The sequence below is a fragment of the Myiozetetes cayanensis genome, unplaced genomic scaffold (genome assembly GCF_022539395.1).
Source record: "Myiozetetes cayanensis isolate MyiCay16 unplaced genomic scaffold, myiCay2020 scf14, whole genome shotgun sequence".
NCBI lineage: Eukaryota > Metazoa > Chordata > Aves > Passeriformes > Tyrannidae > Myiozetetes > Myiozetetes cayanensis.
Window position 1 is genome coordinate 3,018,423 of NW_026087048.1, and position 24,478 is coordinate 3,042,900.

At 40.9% G+C, this 24,478-nt stretch overlaps 1 protein-coding gene across 5 annotated transcripts in view; it reads right to left on the minus strand.

The window, feature by feature from the left end:
* The window catches only part of PEAK1 (pseudopodium enriched atypical kinase 1), a 108,859-nt gene that overhangs the window by 62,733 nt on the left and 21,648 nt on the right, over positions 1–24,478 (minus strand). The window contains exon 1 of one of the 5 annotated variants that reach the window (XM_050309269.1): positions 15,675–15,819. The exons of the other annotated variants lie outside the window; for them this stretch is intronic. The gene's annotated coding sequence lies outside the window, so the exon portion shown is untranslated. Of the gene's footprint in view, positions 1–15,674; positions 15,820–24,478 lie in introns of those variants that run through there. 5 annotated transcript variants of the gene reach the window in all.

Sequence of the window (24,478 nt, forward strand, 5' to 3'; positions counted from 1 at the left end):
CACAGAAAACATTTTATCTCCAACATAAGCACACTGCATATTAAATGGTAGCTAAGGCAACAGGTGGTACAGAGATCATATATATGGGTGTCATGGTATTCACAAGCAGCACACTGACTTAAAAGCGATTTACCATTCAAAAAGAAAAGAATTAAACCACTCTATATTCACTTCTGTTCCAGTGCCCAGTACTACAGATTAATTTACAACATTTTAAGTTAACTGATGAATGCGACATGAAATTCTTCCTTTTAGCTGCTGCTCTGATTAGACAATTAACACTGAATGAAGATGTAGGTAAATCCCTCCATTTTTCCCTTGGCTTTCTGCAGAGACTGAAGGTAGCAGAAGCCCAGTATGAAAGGAGCTGCCATGTGACTCAGTCCCCTTCAAGCTGTCCTCACAAAACAAAGAGCGAGGAATGCTAAACAAATGAATCACAAGCCATTGCTGCAAAACATCCCGACTTTCGAGCAACTGCCAAGGCTGGGAGCAGTTCTCTGTCTTGTCAGTCTGACTGACAGCCCTGGATAAAGGGGCACCTCATTACAAGATTAGTAACAGGAAGACTACTTTTCAAAGCCCACCATCTGAATTATGATTGCCGACTGCATAAGGAGGCAGAAACGGAAGCAAATCCACAAGGAAACAAAGAATCATTTGGGAGATGTTTTTCCTATTCATGTTGATTGCAAGTGAACTCTTCCCGGGCTGTGAACAACTGGCAGCGCTTTAGCATTCAGTACATGGCCTGATTTTTATCACAAAAACCAGTCTTTGCCTTCAGCTGGCTGTCAGATTTGCCAAGCTGGTGGAATTCTGGCAACGTTTGCGTTGTTTAATGTCTCTGCATGTTGTATCCCGGACACAGCCCCCTGTAAAAATACCTAATTACAAATATTCATATTAGTTATCCTTCTTGCATGGCACAGTAAAGAGAGGGGAAACAGATTCTTTCCAAATTGACTGTATAAGGAGAGCACAACAACATCTCAAGGTCAATATCCACGACCAAAGCCTTCCATTAAACCACGGGATTTCCTTCCGTGGAATTCCATGGGCCTCCCTCACACGAGGGGGGTGTGACACCTTTGCCCAAGAGGCTGCAAGGGTCACCTGGCACAGCAAGTATTGCAGAGCAGCATTTCCAGAGCTGTCAGTTGTTGCCCAACACTGGAGAGGCCACATTTTAAGTGGCATCACCCCATCCTTGATCAGGTAATAAAGAGGGATGTGCTCTGTTTTCAGAGCAGTATCTTCTTCACTTCAAAATAGTCTCCTTGGGCAAAGAAATGCTGCAGACAGAATATATCCACGTTTAAAGGAGATCAGGAAAGGGAATGCATCAGCAGAGGGAACGTGCAGTCCTTTGCAGATCTGTTTTTAATACAAAGTCGTGGATGTACACAGGAGACTCAGAAAAAGAGTTTAAAACTCCTTTTACTTTTTAAAATATTAAACACATGACGAATATACCGTTTAAAATAGAACTGATTCACGGGGTGAAAGGAAGTACTTAATGACTTGCTCATGCTTGAGGACTCTTAAAAACAAGTATCTGTTACTCATGCGTTTGAAGGATTTGCTACTCCCGAACTACTGATTTGAAAAGCTTTTGACACAGCACGATGAAGACACATCCCCAAGGGCTGCCATGTAAGCTGAAAGCCTGTGTGCTCTCAAACACTCTTCCCTTCATTGAAGAACAGAAGGATTAGCACGAGGAGGAAAAAAAAAAAAAAAGATGTGATGGCTTTTTTTCTGGAGATGAGGTGAAAATAAGGTTTTCTGGCCAGAAGAACCAAAGACCCTTAAACTGTCACGTCAAGAAGAACTAATGGTTGAATTTGAGACCACCAAGCCCCTCACAGTTGCACCTCTCCTACTGCAGTTTTTATTGATTAACTTTTGGCCTAGTATCACAGACCTTATAGCATTGAATCAGAGGAAAGAGCAGGAAGCAGACAAAGCAGCCACAGTCATCCACCCTTATGAATGAATGGTGTAGTACAAACTCCTTCTGAAGGAACACCTGGTTTATCAGAGCTTGGCCAAAAGCAGCTGTTGGCTCTGGCTGCAGGAGCAGGCAGGAACAGGAGCAGCACCTGTCAGTGAAGCAGCAGAAGCCTCTGCACCATTTTCACTGCTCTGTGCTGCAACAAGCAAATTTTCCTCCCTCTACAGCTACTGAAAATCCAGGCTTTTACTGGTGTTCTACATTCACAGAAATCCTATGAATGTCTGAATGTGGTTTTCCAGAGGAGGGCTCTGGGCACAGCAACACAGGCTCAGGCAGCATCATGGACACAGGGATACAGGGAGAAGGAAAAGGCAGTGCTGGAGCAACAGGAAAAACTGAGACCAACAATAAACTCCCCACCCGACCCCAAACCCTCAAGTGACCTTTTCTGCAGCTTTCTTTCACAAACTAACCCCCAAACTTGCACTGGGATTACAATTTGAATTTCAACCCACTCCCCCACCACACTCCTTTGCTGTTTGCCGAGTTTTATTAGAACCATCTGCGAGATCCTTCCCTTCCAGTTTCTTGTGTCTGTTAATCTGGCAGCTGCACTTTCTCATCTATTCAAAAAAATCTTTGTTTCAAAGTTGTTGCGACAGAAGGTCTTTGACAGGCTAAAAATTATCTTGAAAATCAATGCAGAAACCACATCATATTCTGTGCTTTACAGATTAAAGGGGAAGAATGGAAGTTGGAGAAAATATATATATATTTAATGGGAAGATAAATGAAGGTTTTGGGGATCAAGGAAAATTTTACCAATGCAATTTATCTGACAAAAGCCACAATTTACTGAAGCACTCCAAATTGCCACTGCAGAAGAGTTTCAGGTTCGTCATTATCACAGACTGACAGAAGCAAAAGAAATGCAGGGAAGTATTTCCTTACAGCAGCTCTTGGCAAAAGATAAGTGGGAGGGGTGCTAAGGGAAGGAGGAATGTTCATGAAGAGTTTGAGTGATTTCCTGTATAAATGATACAAGTTTTTGAGTACAACATGCTTTGCAATCCTGTGTGTGGTGCTGCTTAAGTTTCTATCCTTCTACATAACCCTCCTAAAACACACCTTTTCACTTCTGTGTGTGCAGATACCACGTTAACACCACGCTCTTCATCATGATGGGAGAGATTCTACCCCCAGCACAGGGCAGGGCACAGCAGCACTGCTGAAAAACGGCACAAATCCCTTTGGGGCTTTAATTTGTTCTGATATCTTTCTTCTCCAAATTGTTCCTGCAGAAGAGTTGGCCTCCTTGCACAAGAATGGCACAACCTTCACTTTTGTGGGATTAAAAGAGAATTTGCTTCCAGATTCTCCAAGTCATTCCTAAAGCATTCTTTATTACAGAAAATTCACTTCAACTATGAACACAAAATACTCACATTTTTAGTTTTTAGGGAATACTTCTACTTTTTGGTTTATAATATTATAAACGTCTTTCTTTCTGTTGTTGCTATTTCAAGGGTAACAAATAATTATGGACAACATTCAACTGTCATCAAATGTTTTTGTGTGTGTAAGTCTGAAGAATCTGTGACATTTAACTGAACCTTCTGAAATTTCCCCCAGAGTTACCACAACTCTGGAAATAACTTTGTCCCCATAAGCACAGGAATTGCCTTTAAGTGCAAATCACATCCAAGACACGCACCTTGTTGTCCTCTCCCACGACCTTTCTGATTCTGTTTTATACAAACTCCCAGCCCACGTCTTCCCTGAGCAAATTCCTCATCCCTCTTTTAACTAAACAAGACCATTTAAAGTTCCTCAAGCACTCTGACAAAACTTCTATGGCTTCATACACTGAGATTTGCCATTTTCTTCCCACACTGTCCTTTCAATCCTAACAGAACGTTTTTGGGTTTCAGTAAAAGTATCAAGCAGGATTTCCAAGTGGTCACGAACAAACTGGCTTATCTTCTCCCTTAAACTTTATCATAAAACACAGACCAATTAAAGGGATTTTAATTGTGAAGGCTCTACAAAAAAAAAAAAAGATGCAAATGTAACAATTTGAGTTGACAGATCATGCAAGTAAGACTTTAAAGGTATTTTCAGAAGCACGGGAAACGGCATTATCATAATGTAATGACATAAACTTTATATGCAAATAAAAATATTAAAAATAAAGTAGACCTGAAAAGACTTAAAGAAAATCCATATATTTCAAATAATGGTATAAAAAAGTAGATCTGGTCTTGAAAAATGTCCTGGAATCTTTCAGGAGAATTAATGGAATAATCACAGAGTGTGTGTCCATGATCAACTAGGAGGAGAGATTTCATTGAAATACTTCACATTACTTTTCTTAGCAAATACTTCACTCCAGTGGCTTATTAGAAATTTTGGTAAAAACACAATATATCTTGTGAAAGTAAGAAAGCTGAACAAGACCAAAGTCAGAGAGAATAAGCTTAAAATTTCTCTTCTCTCCACCTCCCCTCGCACATTGTATTGAAAAAAACATCATTTGGATGAATAATCTCTTACAAACCCTCTTTCCTGGTCACCTTTGATCTTTACAGAATATACACTTATATAAGCCAGAAACAACAACAAAAGCAATTTAAAACCCCCATCTCCACACACAGCCCTATTTCAAAGTATCATGAATATATTAAGCCAAAATTGCGAACAAAGGAATGCTTGGGACCATAAAAAAAAAAAAAAAATTACACCCTGCTATAAATGCCATTTTTCTTGCTCTTGAATACATGATGTCAAATTCCCTGCTTTCCATTCAACAAATAAAGCTGTGAAATGGCAGTGGATTTCCTGCTCCCACTCTAGGCCTGTATCCAAACAAGCAAACATTCAAACTGTGGCTGTCAGCTTCCAATCCTCTCCCCCACAGGAACAAACACTCACGGATGTACGAGGAGGGGGGGTTATCAGAAAATCTTCCTGACTTGTGATTAGAGCAGAAACTGGCAGATTGAATGTGTGCAGGGCATTCTCCCCCTGAAACGTGTTCACAGGAATGAAAGAATTTCCTGGGAGCAGGGGCTGTTGTTGTGAGCCTGCTGAACAGCTTAATGCCCCTACCCCAGCAAATGCACAGTGGATCAGTGTGACTGAAGGAACTCCTGCACAGCCACAGTGCATCCCAGGATAAACACAGCACGGATCCCAACAACCCCTTCTTGGGCATACCCCTTCCCAAAGGACAGCAGATCAATGCAGCCCTCTGCAACCCACAGAACTTGTGGGCATGCCCTGTCTTTAGGCTGCACCATGGCCAGGATTCACCCTGCAGCCCATTCCTTCCTTTGGCTAAGGCAGAGAACCCATCTCCTGATCCTCAATTACCTATCCCAAATTATTAGGAATGACCTCAATGGCTCTGTCAATGATCCTGCTGCTTCCTCTGGCTTATCAAACACAGCTTCTCAATTCACTCCCCCTTCTCAATACATGAGTATCCAGCCCAGAAAGCCAACTCAGCTTTAACACAAACCACCCCTGGAGCCCAGAGCCAGGGTGCCCAGGGAGAGAGGGCTCGGGTGTGAACAGCATCCCAGACAATGCTGGAAAATTCCAGAGAGGTGTGGCACCGAGCCCTTCCCACAGCTCAGGCCAGACAAAGAAAACTTACTTCAGCAGGAAGCTACACAGAAATGCTTTAGCTGAATTTTTCTCATCACTCAGTCAGGAATGCAATCTGTACTTAAATGTTAAGCCATATACATGGGCCATTAGTCAAAGTTCCTTTTCTTTTTTTTTTTTTTTTAATAGTTTTACCAGCTTTGACATTTTGTAATACTATTATTTTAAGTCTGGTCTGGACTAGAATTCACACATTAGGAAAATGATTTTCCATATATTGCTATCATTTGTCAGTTTTACTTAAAAGCAGGTATTAAGATAAATGAAATGGATAAAAAATGGAATACTTCCAAGAACATAAATGATGGTTAAATTAAGCTTGTGACAAGAGCCAATCCACACATTTTGACTTCTCAGTGAAGTACCATTTGACCTTGCAGTGAGAAAGGCACTAGTAATGTAATACACAAATCTAAAGCAAGAAACTACATCAGAAACCAAAACTAAATTGGTTGAATTAGCCAGAAGGCAAAGAAATGCAACAAATGGTGAAGGTAAGAGAGAAGGTCAGAAAATTAACATCAGGCTCAGTTAAATGACCAGAACTGTAGGGTCAGCCAAGAGAATGAGCAGAGCTTGAAGACAGGTCAAAATGTACAGTGCTCTGAATATCAAATCTGACTGAGCACTGACAAACTTAACAAAACCAGCAACATTTGCTGAAAAGCACTTGGGGTGACACTAACACCCTACAGCAAGGGCTTGAGGGCATAGGAAAATGGCTCTGTGATTCCCTGCTATGCTATTTCTCTCCAAGTATTTAAGGTTCTCACTGCAGTTTAAAAATAGTGATGGAAGTTGACTGGAGTTGTAATAGGGAACTGCAAGTGGCACTTAATATTTCTCAAGTATTAAAATACAGAGTATGCATTTAAATGGCACAAAATTCAGCAAGTGTTCCACGGTTCAAGATTTTTTTTCTCCCTAAGTTTTCTTCCTAAGTTATCTGACATTCTCTTGCCTGTGACCTGCACACCCAGCACTGCACTGTTTGCCACCAGCCATTCACCCACTTCACCACAGTCTAAGAACTGAATGCACCAGGCAAACATGATAACCTGAAGCATTTCCATCTTTCAAAATGCTGAAGGAAAAAGAGGGTTATTTTACTACAGACAGGTTGGGCATTTGTGGTTTTGGCAGCTGTATTAAACAGCTGCTGGCTGGAAACAATTGGTACTGAGCAATCGGAAACAGGCAAGGACAGAGGACAATACACTGCAAGTATTACTCTAATTCTGGTTTGTCATTAGACACATAACAGAGCTGACTGCAGCCTCACCTCTTCCAGGGCACAGCATTTTCTGAACACAAAAAAAGAAGTATTTAAAGGATGATACCAAAGTTGAGTATCAAGGTTAATGTAAGAGTTATGCACCTGCATTGATAAAAGCACTTGTCTGAAGAGGGAGAATCTGAGCAGCTTTAATTCTAAACCCTCTTGCCAGAGACAGATGGTTATTTGAAACCTTCAGTTAAAGAAAGATAAGATGGAGTCAAAATAGGGTAGTAAATTACTACCAGAGGAGTAATGCAAAAGGAGACACTTGATAACGTGCACAGCTGAAAACCCACAGCTGAGAAACAGTTCACTGGGAATACACAGACGAGAGGAAAAGTGTAACAGCAGAAATGGGGGAATTCTGGATCAAAGGAACTGCTGCTGAACTGGAACAATTTGCTGGGTTGGTGCAGACCACGGGGCCAAAGGAATATGGCCCAGTCAGATAAAGCAACTGTCCAGGGTGAAATGACCTCAGTGAATGTTATACTTCAATAGACCAGTTACCAAAGCTACAGAGAAATCTCTTAAATGCTCCTTTGGAAAATGATCTGATCTGTTAGTTCAGAATAAAACCCCAAACTGGAAAAGCTGAAGAAACAAGTTACTTTTGAGAAAGTTTTACTGCTGAGCACAAATTTAGGGACAGAGGAGTCCACGGTCATGGAAAAGCAGGAGTGCTCCATTTGTGCAGGATAAATTATTCACTCCCAGTATTAATTTACCACAATAGACTTCATCTGAGAAGGGAGGATGCGACTCAGCTGATGACATTTGAAACAGCAGAGGTAACAAACTGCAGATTAGGCAAAGTTGCCAAATACCAAAGCTGTTGAGAAGAAGATCAGAAGGATCATAAATACCACAGGGAAAGCCCCGGAGAGGACACAGTGTTTCCAGGATGGCAGCAGCCTGGCAGATCAGCCCCACAGTCCAGCTCGTCCATTAGCCTGCTCCTGGCAGCGACCCAGAGCACAAAGACACCAATTTCTCCAAACCCTCTCCCATCTCCAGCAATTTGTATCCTAGAGACTTCCTGTAAAAGAACTGGGGTCTCTCTGCTTCATACTCTTGCATGGAATTTTCCTTCATAAATTTATCCAATTACCTTTTGAGCCCATTTTACATCCACAACATCCTGTGGAAGGACATTCCACAGCTTAACAGTTTTGTCTCAAAGCACCTTTGTGTGTTTGTTTTGAGCTGCCAGGTTCTTGTAAGAAAAAAAACAAACAACAGAAAGCAGATAAACTTGTTCTTTTGTATCACCTCTATTTCCTTTTTCCTATGCCATTATGATCTGTGATTTCTTTTGCAGGCCCCCTCAACCTGTCTTGCCATGGGAAGTTGTAATCATGCCAGTGGGATGCTGCTCCATACCTCCAACTTTCTTCTTCTGAATTCTTTTCAAGTTAGACTGTGCCATATTCAGAAGCTTTTGAGAAGAGGATGGAAGAATTCTAGAGCAGTGAGAACAAAGGGGCAGGTTTAAAGGCAGAGAAAATCTGAGGAAAAAACACGGACAATAAAAGAAGGTTCACTGTAATGCTATGTATTTACAAGCAGCAGAACCGTCCAAGCATTATTAAAAGAAGATTTAAAATACAGAACAAACTAAGATATGTGGCAGAAATCAGCTTATTTTTCTGTGCCTTCACGCTTTACAGAGCTGAAATCATTTCTGTGCGCTCTGTTTCCCCCTCAAACGAGCACTTTACTACAGATTGTAACTTTTCTACCCCATCTATAAAGGGACAACCATGCTAGAGGCAGGCACTAATGAGACTTTGTGTTCTAACAGCATTGATATTTAGCAGGGAAAAAAAAAAGAAGTAAAGGCAGTGAAACAGATTGCAAAGAAATGGGACAGTGGGTGGTGGTAACGGAGGCTGAAGAACGATTATTAGTCATCTTATACTTTTAAAGTTGTAATACCTGGAACCCCACTTTAATTTTCCAGTATTTAAAGCCAACTGGGATCTTTATCATTCAGTTCCACAAGTAGAAATTATTCCTGCAGCACTGGAGCAAGGACATGGGCCAGTCTCTGCAAACAGGCTCCCCTCAGGTCACCACGGCCAGAACTGAATCCCAGCAGAGCCACCTGTTACAGGTGAAGTTGCTTTTCTCACCTTACAGCTGGTTGTGTCCTAGTGGTAGAGTAGGAAACAGCTTGTGGGAATGTTTCTTTACTAAAGGAGCAGTCAAGGAACTCCAGCTGAGGTCAGGTAAGGTCACTGCAAGTACAGTCCCCCTCCTACTAGAAAACATTTCGAGCCCAACCCACAGCAGGTCCTGCACACACATTCAGAGCTCTGCTCCCCTCTGGAAGCTGCTCCACGAGGGCAAGGGCAGAATAAACAGTCTGGGCGTTCCAGAGATGGATATTGCTCATCTGCTGCCACAGAATGCATTCTATTAACATTTCTAAACAGCCCACTTCTTACCTCCAGTATGTATCTCAAATACCAAAGTCTATTCTTTAAGGAAAAAAAAAAAAAGAAACTAAAAAAAGGCAAAAAGAAAAATCCCACAGGAGGCACACATGGAACATATTCCATGTTATTGCATCCCTAGGCTGTAGAAGCCCACAGGGGAATTTTAGAGCATATTTCTTCAGATCACAACTGTGCTCACAAATGCTGTAAAGTTGCATTAAAAATGTTGGCTTCCATTATTTAATTAAAAAAACCAAAAAAACAAAACCCAAACCTGCAGGTGTCATTCATGAAAATATTTTAATTTTTGTAGGCTGCCCAAGAAATCTCAATTTTTGTTGTTAAGTTACAAGCGTATTTCAGATTTTCCCAAGAGCAAGACAGAACAGAGGGAAAAATAGTGCATATGCATATATATTTATGTAAGCTTTCCTGCTTAGAAATTCACTTTATAATTGAATTTTGGTGGCTGCAAAATTTTTGCCTTCTTCATAAAATCCTTCTAATTTGGCAGAGTTAGGAAGGTTTGAAAACAAAAAATAATCCTTGTTTGCATTTTCAGTGGACTATTTGAAGTGTTGATAAAATCCAATGTTTACTAAGGATATTTCAGGACACTGGGAACTAGGGAAGGGGTATTTGCCCCAGATCAAAGCAGGTCAAGACTGGAAGAAATATAAGCTTTCCTACATATGTGGGAAAATATGTTCTTGAAAACAGGCACATAAACAGGAGAAAACCAACTGATATTTGCAGATCATGTAGCACTTCTAATATTTTAAAACTTTTCAGCATATGTGACTTCATAAACTCAATGCTGCTATGAACAGCCACAGCCAGTGGAAATAAAAGCAGTGTACAAGGGCAGTTTGCAGTGGGGACTCTTCCCATCTCCCCACTGCCCATTCTGCATAAACCCATCAAAGTCTGATGCTCTGCCACAATTTTCCCACTGTAATCTGCTGCCTATTATTCTCTCAAACCCCATCTGCAGGCCATTTTTCTATCAAATGAGCTGGTTAAAATGCCCTCTCCCTTTTTATTTAAACCTAGGGGAATTTCAAATAGCCCAGCACTACCCGACAGGAATTTATTTTAAGCATTATTTAAAACACCAATGGCTTTGCATCACTGCAGCTTAACAGTTCTGATGGGTTTCAATCAAGCAGTCTCCCTTCCCTTTATCTTCTCTGACACAGGCATTGCCTTCCTGGGTGCCCAAATATGGCTCAGAGAGTCGTTTCCATTACTCCCTTTCAGATTCAGACCTGTTTCCACACAGAATTTTGAGCATTACTCAAAGTTTCTACAGGCAAAAAGGCACGTACCTTTGTGAAAATAGATGATTAACATGTAAAAATATTTAGGAATGTATACTAAGGTAAGCATAAATCCTCTTTGCCTTTCTAATATGAGAAATTCGGAGGTGACTTTCCTTATGTAAGGGATTCAAACTGATTATTCTCTTATCTTTGAGGAAGAGAGTAATTAAGGATTAAAAATCTGTGCATGCATATTGAACTTGCTCTGTAAGATACTCATGAGGAACTTTCTTCCTCTCCTGTGCTAGAGCAGCCTGCCCAACAGTGAATTGAATCATCAGACAAGCAGACAGGAGGGAAAAGGAGCATTCTAATAACTACTGCTCTCTCTATCCTGGTGTTCAACAACACTTCAAACTGAGCATCCTTCTTCTGGATTTCACTGGTTATCTGGATTTCAGAGAGTTCCCAATGTAACTGTGCATCTTGGCTTGCTTTCTCCCTTCAGACAACTTGAACACAACCTTAACTGTGTTCCTCCTTGGTGCAATATACTCTCTAATAACCTTCTTTCTAGTTCTTACCATTAATTATCATATAAAAATTACTTAATTCTGGTAACTTTAGGCTTGTTAACAGAATCTCAGCTTTGTTCCAGTACCACAGGTGACAGCACAGCCTTTGCAGCAAGGCCTACACTGTGGTACTGGTGCAAGCACTGCACACGTAGACAGTGTTAATGCTGCGGGCAACGCTCCTTATCTGCACTGCCTCTTTCATTAACAGTTAAGTTACTCAAGGCTGTCCTCAGAGATGAAAGACAGGATTCACTCCTTTCCCTGCCTTTGCTGTCAGCCATGCCTTTCAGCTTCCTTCTCTGTGCCCATCTGCTCCCTAACACAGCACAACTCTCCCTGTTCTTGCCAGGCTGGTGTTCTGCTGAGTTGAACCAGCTGACAAAGATCTGAGGTGGCAGCACCAAGGTGGGTGGGGAGGAAGAGGAAGGGCAGAGTGCTCAGGAACTTCTTCAGCAGCAGCAAGTTCTAGACTGGATTGTGTCTTTCCAGAGAACTTTGCTTTGGGGATACTCCTCCAATTGCTCTGTTCCAAGGGGATCACTGCCATCTGCAAGCCACACAGTACTGTACACACAGTTGAGCCGTGTGTTTGTCTCTAGCATCAAAGAAAAATAAGTGGGAAACCAGGTGGAATACTTGATCCATGAGGAATCTTTCTCCTCCTCATTTGCCCTGACAGACCCAAAAGCTGAGTCAGTGGAGCAATGTGCACATGAACACCGAGAAACTGCCGGTGTGGCTCAGTGGGCTGGTCCCCCCACACAGGGGCTGCACAAACTGACCAACACCTGCAGTCCAACTATCACCTTCTACAGTGGCTCCTCCAAGAGGCTGCAACCTGCAAACCTACTGGCTCTACAGAAACTGCATCAGAAAACCTCACTGCAGTGAACTTCAGGTAGTTTTGCCTGGGCCTCATCAGCATCACCAGTATGGGAATGCTTTCTTTACCCAAGAATAATGTGTTGATTTAACCTGGTAAGGACCTGACCTGGGCTAAGTCAACACAAAGATCTGAAACAAACACCCTGATCGTGTTTGTTGTCTGCCTTATTTTGTGTGCCCCATTTACATATCACTCACTTTTACCTAAAACCTTGATTTTTAGGCTGTGGCTCCATTAAAATTTTTCCAGCAGAAGAACAAACTCAAGCAACTCCTACCTTTTCCCTCCCCTGCTGTTTGTTCCCAAGCCAGCACAACCACTCAAAACCACATGGCTTTATGTTGGCAGTTGGTCTTTTTGCAGGGTTTTGCAGGGAAGTTGAATCACTTCCCTGGTTGGGTTCAGCACATGGGTGTGTGCTGGCATGGGAGGCAGCAGAGTGGGAATGAATGACCAGGAAAGGACAGAAATTGAGCTTTACCGGACTGCAGTGCCACCACAGCTGCAAATCCCAGCTTTAACTTGCTTTCTGTTCTCCACATACAGATAAGCTACAGAAACATGAAGAGATGGGAAAGAGGAACCTTAACCTAAAAAATGAGGGAAGGATACAGCAATGACGAGTAGGGAGCAGATTTCAGATTTAAATGGTTAAAACTTGGGATGACAGCTTTTAAGCATTCCACAAGTCACAAAAATTCTAAGAATTCCACAGAAAATTTCAACACAGTTCATTTTGCCAATGCAAATATACTATTTCCTATCAAAACCTTCAGAACAGTGCCATGTAAAGTTGCCCAAACTAATGGTTTACTACTCAATGCTGAAAAAAATTTCCAGATTTTGTTAAATTCCAAGTTTGGCCATATTATCCTCCCAACCATACAGAAAGAAATATCTTGTCTGTCTGTAATTCCATTATTGGTATCATTCAGCAAATTCATGAAAAGAAATACCAATTTGGTTGAACACAAGAGTTAAGAAAATGCCTTAGTTTAGAATGAAAAGTGGCTTTGGAAAAAGATGGGGATGGATGTGGAATTGAGTATTTCATTTCTGAAGACAATATGCTTTGGTGTTTGCAAGTATGTTCCTCAAGGATGCCAAAGTGCTTCTGGATGAGCTACAGAGGAGCTGAGCAACATCTTGGCAGCTGCTCCAGCAAGCACAGAACTTGTGATCTGAGGCTGTTCCACACCAGCAGGCATCAAGGGCCACAAATGGAAGGGTTTTCCAAGTTCCCAGTGACTGCTGCAGTCCACCAGGCAGGGGGGTGGGGGCAGACAGCTGCCTGGAACCCAAGCTGCATGAAAACCCTTCCCAATCCTGCAGAGCCTGTTAGCTCAGAAGGTGAACACTTCCACAGCTCCTGCCTCTGAGAAAGGCTGTGTGGCCAACTGCCCCTGAGCTCTGCATTCCCACAGGGAATAGATACGAGTTACTGCAGGCTTAGGAAATGATCCAGCAATAAATCTAGGCAGAAATCCTTTACAATCCCATTTAAAGCTCAATATTAAAATTATTCCAGTAAGATATTTGTACATCATCAGCACCTCGTAGAAGCTTTGCAGAACACATCTGGCTGCTGGGCTTCTCAGTGATAAATATCCTGACAAGGAAAACCAGAGGCAGACCAACCCAAATGCCACACCATCCATTAGACACTTAGGGCCACTTTGCCAACATATAAACCCAATGAACTTTTAACAAACATCAGCATTTAACACACCATCTAAGCTGCGCTGTCCAAAAAAAGTTGTCATAAACGACCGAGTTTTATGCTAACACTAAGTTTTGATGACTAATCTGGTTCTTTCATTCCAACAAACTGAAAGCACAATGGACATAACAGCTGATTGCACGCTGGAAACTACAGTTCTTCTGTTAACTAATCCTCGGAATCTCAGCACTTCTAAGCAGACAGTGGGGGAAGGTCCCATGCTTATGACTCATGCTGCCATTTTTCTCTCTCCTATTGTGTTGCAAATTCTCTGCTTAATCTAAAATCCATTTCAACTAGAAACTTCCAGGCTCAGCAGAAACTTGAAGATAATATATTCCCAACGAAGCGATGTTTCAACAGGGTGTTGTATCTACAACCCTTTAAATCAATCTAAACCTGGGCTGGCACAGCCCTGCCCTTGTCACTGGCTTCTGAGCTTCTGCCCCGTCCTGTGTATGCACAGAGATGGTCCCACGATCCCATGGAGAGCAGCTCAGGGAGCTGATTGAGCTGGAAACTGCGCAAGTGCCACCACAGGGAGCAGGAGTGATACAGGAGATGTCACACGAGAAGGCTGTGGCAAACCAGATTTAGATAGGCCTAAGTGGAGATTTATATATTTAGATATTTATAGATGCCACCAAGAGTCATTAATCAATCTGAACGAGCCATGTCTTCAAGGAAATGGGCACTCTGAGCTTCGGGTTTCATCTTTAAGGTATTGATTTATGTCCCTGAAGCGTTTTAAATCTGTGCATTAGAAGAAAAGTCATCCTACATGTACTGGTAATATATTCTCTTAATGGGATACAGAATAATGAAATTTTGTCTCAGTAGATCTTTAAGAGCAGATTCAAACTTCAAGGATGGTGAGTTCAGGCAGGATAACGCCCGTTTGCTCTGCCTGATGGCTGGCAGTAACACTTTGAAGCTGGTTTTGATAATATCTAGGATATTACAGTAGCCAAACTCAACTCTAGGACTCTTCTCTGCTTCATTGCTTCAGCTTTGCTTAACAGCCCATTTTTGTGTGGTAAAACAGTGGTAGGAATTGCAATATATTTATGAAGACATGCTAAATAAAACTGTATTGCTTTTACAAGAATATTATGTCAGTTATAATAAGATATCTCACGGGTCTGTAAGAGCAGTGAGAGGGGTACAAGGCAAGATTCCATCTGCTTCCCAGGGACACCTTTTCATGCCGGGTACCCCACGCCCAAACACACACACCCCCCCCTTCAAAAACAAATGCACAGCATGCCAAACCTCTTAACATCACCTTTCCAAGCAAAGCATTTCCATCAGCCTACCACCCTTTTCCAGACGGGAAATTCCCACCAAGTCATCAATAATACATCCAGTCAGCCATCAGTTCACCTACTAACGAGCAGCTTGAGCACACAGCGCCTGTTCAGAGAAATCAGCTCGGGAAGATGAGAGCACAGCCCTCAATAATTTACAAGACTCATTAATCTTTTCCCAAAAGACAAACAAAAAGAATGTGATATCTACTCAGATTTCCAAACTGAACCAAGATAGAGCATTTCAGAAGCCATTAGGATCTATCAGTCAATAAATACTCTCCAAATGTTCTTCTGTGGAATAACCTGTCAGCCAAAAGATCCATCCATCTTTAAAAGCCCATATTATTAGAGACAAAACATCAGGAATCTCAAGAAACTCGTACTGCTGAAAATTAGATCAAAAAGGTTTGAAAATTATTCAATATGGCAAAGGCTAAAGATCTTTAGAATTTGCTATTTTAAGCAGACAAAACCAGTCTAGTCTGGTTGTGCATAGAATAAAATACCAGCCCTCTGCAAATGTCAAGTGTGCCCAGGGACAGAATTCACATCCAACATCAAATACTCACTTTGGCAGCACAACACAAAGAACCAGAAGAGGGGGAAAAGACAGCCCATGGTCTTGTCCTGGGACTAAACACTCAGTTCTGTACTTGGCCAAGCAGGTGATCCATATTCCCACCAGGCATTAATTACACAGGGCAACGCAGGGATTGATTGGTAAGAGTATCTGGAAAGGAATTATTATTATTATTATGCAATAATTAGGTCTACTTATTATGACCAGACTTGTGATGCCTGAAACCCAACAAAAACAACCCTAACACACAAATTGCTTGGTTTTCTGGGTGCCTCCTGCTACGAAACTGCCCTTCTCTGTGCACAAACACCCCCTGGCAACGAGGGTTTGCCTGCAGAGGGAGGTGAGCTAATTAGATCTCCACTTGTATCTCATCCCATGCTCAGTTACGATATTCCTGTTTGGAAGTCCTCCCAAAGGAGATAATCCAAATGCTGGAGTAGATGGCTGGAATGCCCAGTGGGAAAGGAGAAGGGCCTGTGCTCTTCCCTGGCTTTGTTAAGCAGGAACAGGAGCTGGGGAGCTTTAGCTGCTCCACCTCATTTCTCTCTCCATTTACATTAATCATATGGGTCTTGGAAGAGATTTTTTTTTTTCTAGATGCTGTATATGAGCTATTGCACCTTCCCTTCCTTATCTACATGACTAGGGAGCTCTGCCTTCCACCTACAAAATCCACAGGCAGAATTACTACATGATAAAAATGCTTAAAAACCAGATGTGCCCTCGAGCCCATGCCTGTCACATTCCTACAAAAAGCAGGACACAAGCCACCATTTTACTGTAGATCATGCTGAAATGACAGTAATTAAGGAACATGCTATTTCCTTAATTACAATTTCCTTTTTATAAAACGCCCCTTCACTCACACCAGTGCTGTGAACCTCAGCACTGCACTGCCTTGTCAAAGCTAAGTGTGTCTGATACTTGTTCTTTCCTCAAGTTCTCTCTTTCCACACTCAGATTTACCTTCCAATTAAGGCTTTTACACAGTGTGACATAATAGAGGGAGTGTTCAACTGATCAGGCTATTTGATAACGTTTTGGGACTACAAGGAGAAAAACTTGAAATTATAAAACAGAAGAACCAAGAATTAAAACAAGGGATAACTATAAATTCCATAAATCATCGGTATTGATTCAAGATTATCAAATGAAAAATTATTATCCTCCCGTAAACAGAGTTTGCACTGAGGTTTTGTATTGCAGTATTCTTTTGAAACAGGACACAAAGATTAAGAAATATGCGGTATTTTTTCAGATTTTGTTTTGCAGCTAAAGTGCATCCTTAATGCTTAAACCTAACTAAATTCAGACCAACTAATTCCAGGCAGTCAAAAAAACCCCACATCCTAGAAGATAGGTGATCTGATGGTATTGTGAACACTAAGAAATCTTAAGGGTTACTTTTAATCAAGACTGAAAACAGTCACTAGTGGAATTTATCTGGACACGTATTCACCGTCTCCATATTTCAGTTCCAACATATAAACCTCTTTTTCCACAGAAAAGTGCTTTTCTAATAGGCAGAAGCAAAAGAATTTTTGAAAGACCATTCAGTCTCCAAAGAGACCATTAGGATCAGTTTTCCATTCTAAACAGAAATTCCCATCTTCTCAAACAGCTCCAGCTCCTCCAAAATAACCAAACCATCCTGAGCTTTCGAGTGCACTCACCTGCCAAAAGCAACAAACACTTCTAAAGGAGGAACAGCAGAAAACCAAGAAGTATTCTTTAATGGCAGGGAAGTTTGAATGAGTGAAAATTATTGTTGCTTTTTCTGGAATGACAATTGTCAAAGGTTTAGTGGCAGAAACGTTCTTTTTTTAAATTAGGCTACTCAGATGAGCTGCCTTTCCCCATTTGTTTTTTTCCACATATCTTTAAAGATTTGCTATCTGCAAGTTAGAGATTATCTGTGTTAACACTTTAAAGAATCATATTTGAGCATATGAATGCTATTCAGAATTTCCTAAATCAGTGTTTCCCAAAGTTTTGGGGTTTCTACCTCAATGTGTCAGCCCCCAGTAAATTCTATTTGCACATTCCACTATCGAGTTTTTAATTTAAAATCTTAAAAGACAACACAGTCCTGTCAGGCACTTCCTAACACACAATGATGGGCCACAAACACTAGGTATTTAGTGGCATATGATTTCAAGAAACACAAATACCATCCATGCTTAAACAGAGTGGAGTATAACTGTGCTCCAGAGCATCTCCCCTTTCCCCTTCCCAGCCTGACACTGCTCAGCAGGAACTTGTGAAGTTGGGAACCTTATTTTTCACGATGCACTCCTCTCCCCAGGCACTAAAAGTTTTACAACAACTTTCTCATTCGTGACAGGTCAGGACGTTTTGCCTCCAGACCACACACAGAACGCACGACTCGACAGCTCGGGTGTTTCGAAGGCTACGAGATGTGCTCTATAAATCACAAAGGCTGTGGGACCTTCAGCCACCCTCCAGGACCTGCCCAGCCCAGGGTGCCAGAAAGCCCCTTTCAGTCCTGGGACACAGGAGTCAGAATGCACATTTATTTTCTGGAGAGTTACAGCCCCAGAACCATTAATTTACAGGGTGCACACAGAATACGGGACATAAGTTAGCCATGAAGAGCCCCAGGTTTTCTTCTAGACAAGTAGGAAAAATTACATGTACAAACTACTCTTTCAACTGGCTTTCAGGCCAGTATTTTTCAATACTAACATTTTATTAGGTACTTCCTTCATTAAGATATTGACAATGTTTATTTTCCTTTCTGAAACCATGGGGATTTTATTTATTTATTTATTTTTAACGGGGCAAGTATTCCTTGAGGATCTTAAGTTACTTCATCATTATAGATTAATTTTCTCCAGTCTTACTCCTTTACAACTCATTCTCTCTGTTCAAAGAGATTTTTCTCCCCCAGTGAAAAACCAACAGAACATCAAAGCTGTAATGCTATGCTTTTTTCCATAGTAAGAGAAAGTGATATGAGAGATAACAGGTTTTTTTTTTTATCTTGGAATTTTGTATGGTATTTTGTGCTATAATTTATGGCATTTTCTGGGTTTTAATGATTTGCAGTTACTGTATATACCAACAAAATGAAATCTCTAAAATATGTATCATCTTTATAAAAAACCCCTGATGTTAAATTCTCCATTTTAAACGTCACACAATGTAAACTCCTCTGCAAATGCCAGTCTTTTTATCTGTAAACACACACACAGAGACTCATCTCTGTACTTCTACCTCTGTCCTCTGCTGAAGTAAGCACTGAAATCAAGTAGGAAACATTCTGAGGCACAACTGTTGAGCTGTTCCCGAAGGATAGTTACAGTTTCATGGCTTAATCACTCCAACTTTCTATTTTGTTAATAACACAGCTGAATAAGAATGATCTGATGCCACTTGTGCATTCATTTTAATGAGTCCCTGGAAAGAAACGCCTACAGTGAAGCATGCCCAGATCTCCTGAATAAGTGAGGAAAGTTCTGCACAAGGATTAGAAATATCTTCAGTTTCTGTACATCAGTAACCTCTCTTTGATCCTGAATATCTATTCTGCTCCAAAGGAAAAAAAAAAAGTTTTAGAGAGAGTTTCTTAGTTAAATATGAAAATCAGTGCCTGAGCTAACATAATCCTCCAACCCCAGCTTCCCTTTCCAAATCTTAGCATATTAATCTCCTTTCCTTTTAGCTGCTCCAGTTCTTGCATAACAATGCCATTTCCTGAATTCAAATCTCCACAAATAAACCTTAAAGCTGAATAATACATTATTAAGCCCTATGAATATTCCCTTAAGCAGGGCATCCTTAAAAAACTGGGCTACACTGTCACAATTCTACATCATTTTCTCCAAACTTCCAGAGTAAGAACAAGAAGTCTTGCAGCAGCCAACAACCTAAAAATCCTACTGAAACATAAAACTGCTACCCCTCTGCAGAGGAGGTTTTCAATAAGCTACCAATATTTTGTTTAAATCCTCATCTCCCCACACAGCAGTCATTTATTTCTCTGTGGACACGGAATTTGCACAGATTCAAAGGGAAATCCTGTACAGGGAAGGGAAATCACACTTCATCCCTCACCTTTCTGTACAGCACGAAGCCACACACCTTTCCTGAGCGTTCAAACTATCAGTGCTCAAACATTACCCTCAATGATTATTCTGCTAAAATATTAAAATTGAAGTATTTTACCTAAGAAAGATGCTCGGTTTTGATCTGCTCCTTTCCTAGTGCAAACGCTGACTTGAGATTAAAAACGAGGGTGTAAATTACAGTGCTCAAGCTCCTGCCTGAGCATAGGCTGGAGATTCTGGGCATTAGATAATATCTGAAATGTGCTCCTCCAAGTGTGACTTGCTGGATGAGGAGGACAGCAGCTGATGGCAATGCAGACTGTAGGTGGGCATGGTCCACAGGACACTTTTGACTGAAAGCAAAAGAAAAGCAAGGAAATAACAAATCATCCTGAAGAGCAGCTACTTCAGGAGGAAAATGTATTGGACTTCAGAGGGCAAAAATCTTTCACAATAAGGCCCATTAAAGCGAACTACTCATTATCAGAGTTTTATCATCTGCTCAACACCCGTGAGACAGCTTTTCTCAAAGGGGTTGGAGAATACAAACAGTATTATTAAAAAAAGATGAATTACCTGTTGCAGCTTAAACATTTTAATAGTGTCTCTGTATGACATTCCACAGGACCAGACTGTTTTTGCACATTGAAACCATCCAAGTTCATTGCACGGGGAACAATAAGCAAGGAATTGAGAAACAAAAGGACCCAATCTCTTGGCTTGGTGGCAACAAACTTCTTTCTTTCTTTTTTTTTTTTTTTTAATCAGCCACACAGCAATATGCCCACAGCCCTGCCCCGAAAACATACTGCCCTTCCTGATGGAGCCAGTGCTCAGCACCTTGATCATCTCAGTTATTCAGTGCAGCAAGTTATTCAGTCTCAGCAGCTGAGACCCGAGCGTGCCACGGCAGGAAGAAGTGCCAAGCAGTCGAAAGAGCTGAGCCAAAACCACCCTGTGCCAGCCCAGCCTAAGCAGCACTTTCCAAAGGAATGAGGAACAGAAACCAAGGCAATTTTAAAAAACTGAGCTTGAAAAGTTACAAACCAGGAAACGGCCTTGCAGCTCCTGGAGTGGTGCCGCTATCGCTGCTATCACCAGCATCTCGTCACCTCCCTCCCCATGCCCTCTCTAAGATAAGTCCTCCCAGATCAACCTGAAAAATCAACTCTGAAATGCAAGTGAAGAATCTGGAATGACAGATTAGATCTTAAGGGATAACTATCTAACTACTAAAAAGGAAGCCTAAAACGAAATCACAGTTTAATCCACCATATTTCAGCTCACTGTGTTACACTGACACCTGTAATTCCAGTGTTTTACTCATCTTCACATCTGTATCCAACTTTTAACCTGGGGCTAAAAATTGGGCAAAATTTGTGCAGTATGAATACAGCAGTGCAAAAACATTATGAGCAATGAGCAATTTTTTAGCTTGCTGAGGTACAAAATATGTTTACAAGCTATTCTGCTCCAAAACATCAAAACTTATTCAGTTATAAATTTACTTACAAAATATTTAAAGCCAAGCCTTTGGAGCGATTGATTTTCTCTTTAAACAGTACAGAAGCAGCTGAGCCCATCATCACATTAACAAAATATTTCTTAAGGTGCAGATTTACAATCTGTGTAAGAAGATAAAAATCTGCACTCTTGGTCAAAGGGACTTATCCTTCCACTTCTTTGGCAGCTGCAGCTGATGAAAGTGCTTGTGGGTTGTATAATCAGCTAGATAGATGTGCTTCCTAATCTGGCTGCAAACTAATCCCCCCCACAAAAAAAACTTGCAGCCAGATTGGGAACTTGATTCTGATACTGCTGAGACCCCTTCCCTGGGCAACGCTGCCAAAGATCAGCTTAGAGCAATCAGGAGCCTGCATGTGCTGAGCCACAGCTCAGAACCTCTGGCAAGCCACTTGTAAACAGCTTCATGTTCCTATCATTATTTAATATTACATAAAAGAGGCAACTCTAATTTCCCAGCATGTAATTTCATCTTAAAAAAAAAAAAAAGTTACTTCTGATCATGGAAACCTATTTAGAGAAACACCCCTCCAAAATTATAAGAATTCTTAGGTAAAAATCTCGAGTTGGGCATAGTATAACAACATATTCTCAACATATTCTAAGATTTACTCCACTGTACTGATTTCTTATAAACCACATGTCCATACTGGCATTTTAAGAAAATGAAGTTTGTTGCTACGTGTCCTCCCTTAACAACTGCCAACCAAATATAAGGAGGGTTAGAACTACAAATATGTCTTAAAACCTGCAAATTTTGAAAAGAAGTAAATGTACTGCCTAGTAAAGCAGACAGAACGAAGGCAGCTGAGGAAGGTTTGACGCAGTTCAAGTTCTGTCTTTGGCAGAGATGAGATGAGGAACCAAACATAAAGTGTATTGGAAACCAAGCTCTCTCCTCTACTCAGAGATGGTTAAAATCCCCATCAATCCCGCTTTCCCAAGAATTTGTTTTCTGCCCAAACTGAGAGGAGTAAAAGCTTATTTTCTAATAAATTGGATATTCCAGTTTTTTTCAGTGTTGAGCTTACACTGAGAGATACCACCACGCTAAAAAATTCAAAGTTAACAGGTTCAACAAAATACATTTCAACTCCTTTGGGAAAAAAAAAAAAAAAAAGAGGAATGAAGTGTAAATAAAGTTGCTCAGGAAAATTAATGCATTTTTGTCAACCATCGTGCTCATAAAACTGACACTTTCACTTCATTCTATCCACCTTTCCCCAACACAAACTGACTTGCATTTCCACCATAAGTCTTATCTTTCCAACCGTAACACTGAAAATTTTCCAGCGACCTCAAGAGCTTCCATTTCCCTGCAAATTCCAAAACCATACTCAACAGCATAATAGCTCCATCTGAACTGATACCAGATCCATTACTGTACAATGTCCTGAATGGCTGATCCATAACTATAAAATATTTATTTACATTTGGCATGTGGTTCTCAAACACCATCAAGTTAATTAGGCAGTTTGGTCCAACAGCTAATTTCTTGCAAGAATTATTTCAAGATCTCACAAGAAGTTGGGATATGTTTTGAGTCACTGCAGTTTATTTAGAATATAATCAATCTGTAGAAGATTAATTGGTTAATTCACAGATCACATAACTGAAAAATTGTCACCAAGTCACCTCATTAATTCCTCCCTCTTACACATACAGAGTCAAAGTCACAAGAAAAAGTGCTCATAATGTTTTAAAGTTGGTCAGTTCAGTTTTGGTGTTGTGGTCTTTTCACCCTGAATAGAAAAATTGAAGTAAATTTCTTAACCTGGCAACAGCTAGTCTGTTGAATACACGTTAATAGTTGGCTTTCAGTTTTGAAGATCAGATTTGAATAGTTCTCTGGACAAAATCCAAACCCAGCAGTTAGTTCCTAAAGAAGCTCTTTTGGGGAGAGATTTTCCCCTTTTTCCCCTAGCCTCTCACAAAAAGGATGCAGTCACTACAACTCACAAGGGATGCAGAGACACAGAATACCAGGATGGTCATTTTTATTGTGGCTCTGAGTTCAGACTGAGTCATCAGGGTAAGAGATTCACTAAGTCCACCTCCCATATTAGCTAAAGTGGAAATGACAATTTAGCACCTGGAGGGAGGTGGTAACTGAAGTTCTCAGGATATGGATGAAGGACAATCCATTTCCATTTACACATATCTAACAACCAAGGAAGGGAAGGAAAACAACAGCAAGTTACCAAAATACAACCAGCACTGCAATACATCATATAAACAAATATTTACTATCCTAGCCAATTTTATTTGTTAATATGTGAATATATCTGACACATCAGAATGAAATCACTAAATAATCCTGCCAAAATGTTTTGGAGACAGAGCTCCTTCTATGAAAAGCTGGAAGTGGCAGACAGGTTTTTTATTCTGATTTTCATTAATCATGCAAACCCAGCAAGGCCGACCATCGACTGCAACAAGTTACAACCTCCCTTGTGACAAACGAGCCATTCCAAAGACTACAAAGATAATCCAAGTTATCTGATGGACAATGCAGCCTGGGAGAAAGACTGGTTTTGAAGACAGGAATTACAGCTCGATAAGTTTTACTCTTGTTTGTAGGCAGCAGAAGAGAACAAGTCATAGGTACCCCAACAAGCGGTCTTCTCAGTTTTTAAAAATCAACAAACCTTTTCTGTTAAATTCTTAATTCCATGAAGACGAGACTCCCAAAATTTTGAATTATTTTAAACTCCCCAAAACCTAATGATTTCTCCAGAACTGCAGCACCACCTGCAATACACAAACAAGACAAATTCTGCTCATTTCCCAGCATTAAAAAGCAGATGTTTTCCCTTGCATTAACAACACTTGATTATAAAATAAATTTAGCCTCTGTGCAACGAGAGAGGAGTGAACATAATGGCTCCCTGAAGGCACAGCTTTGAGGTATGAGGGATATTAGTTCAATTTCTTTTTCAAATGTTGTAGAGAAGGATGACAGAGTGAGCTCCCAACCCTCGTGCTCCTAATCCGTCTAGTCTGTGGATGCCTTCACTCCAGATTTCCCTAAAAAGCTCTGCTGCAGCACAACCCTTCCCTGTCCTTACGACATGCAAACTGCAATCTGTGTGGTCTAGTCAGAATAATTCAGGGAAAGCAGTCTGGATTTCGGATGGTTATGTTTTTGAAAACCTGGGATAGCAAGAGAAGGTCATTTCATTTAAAAGGAGCCACA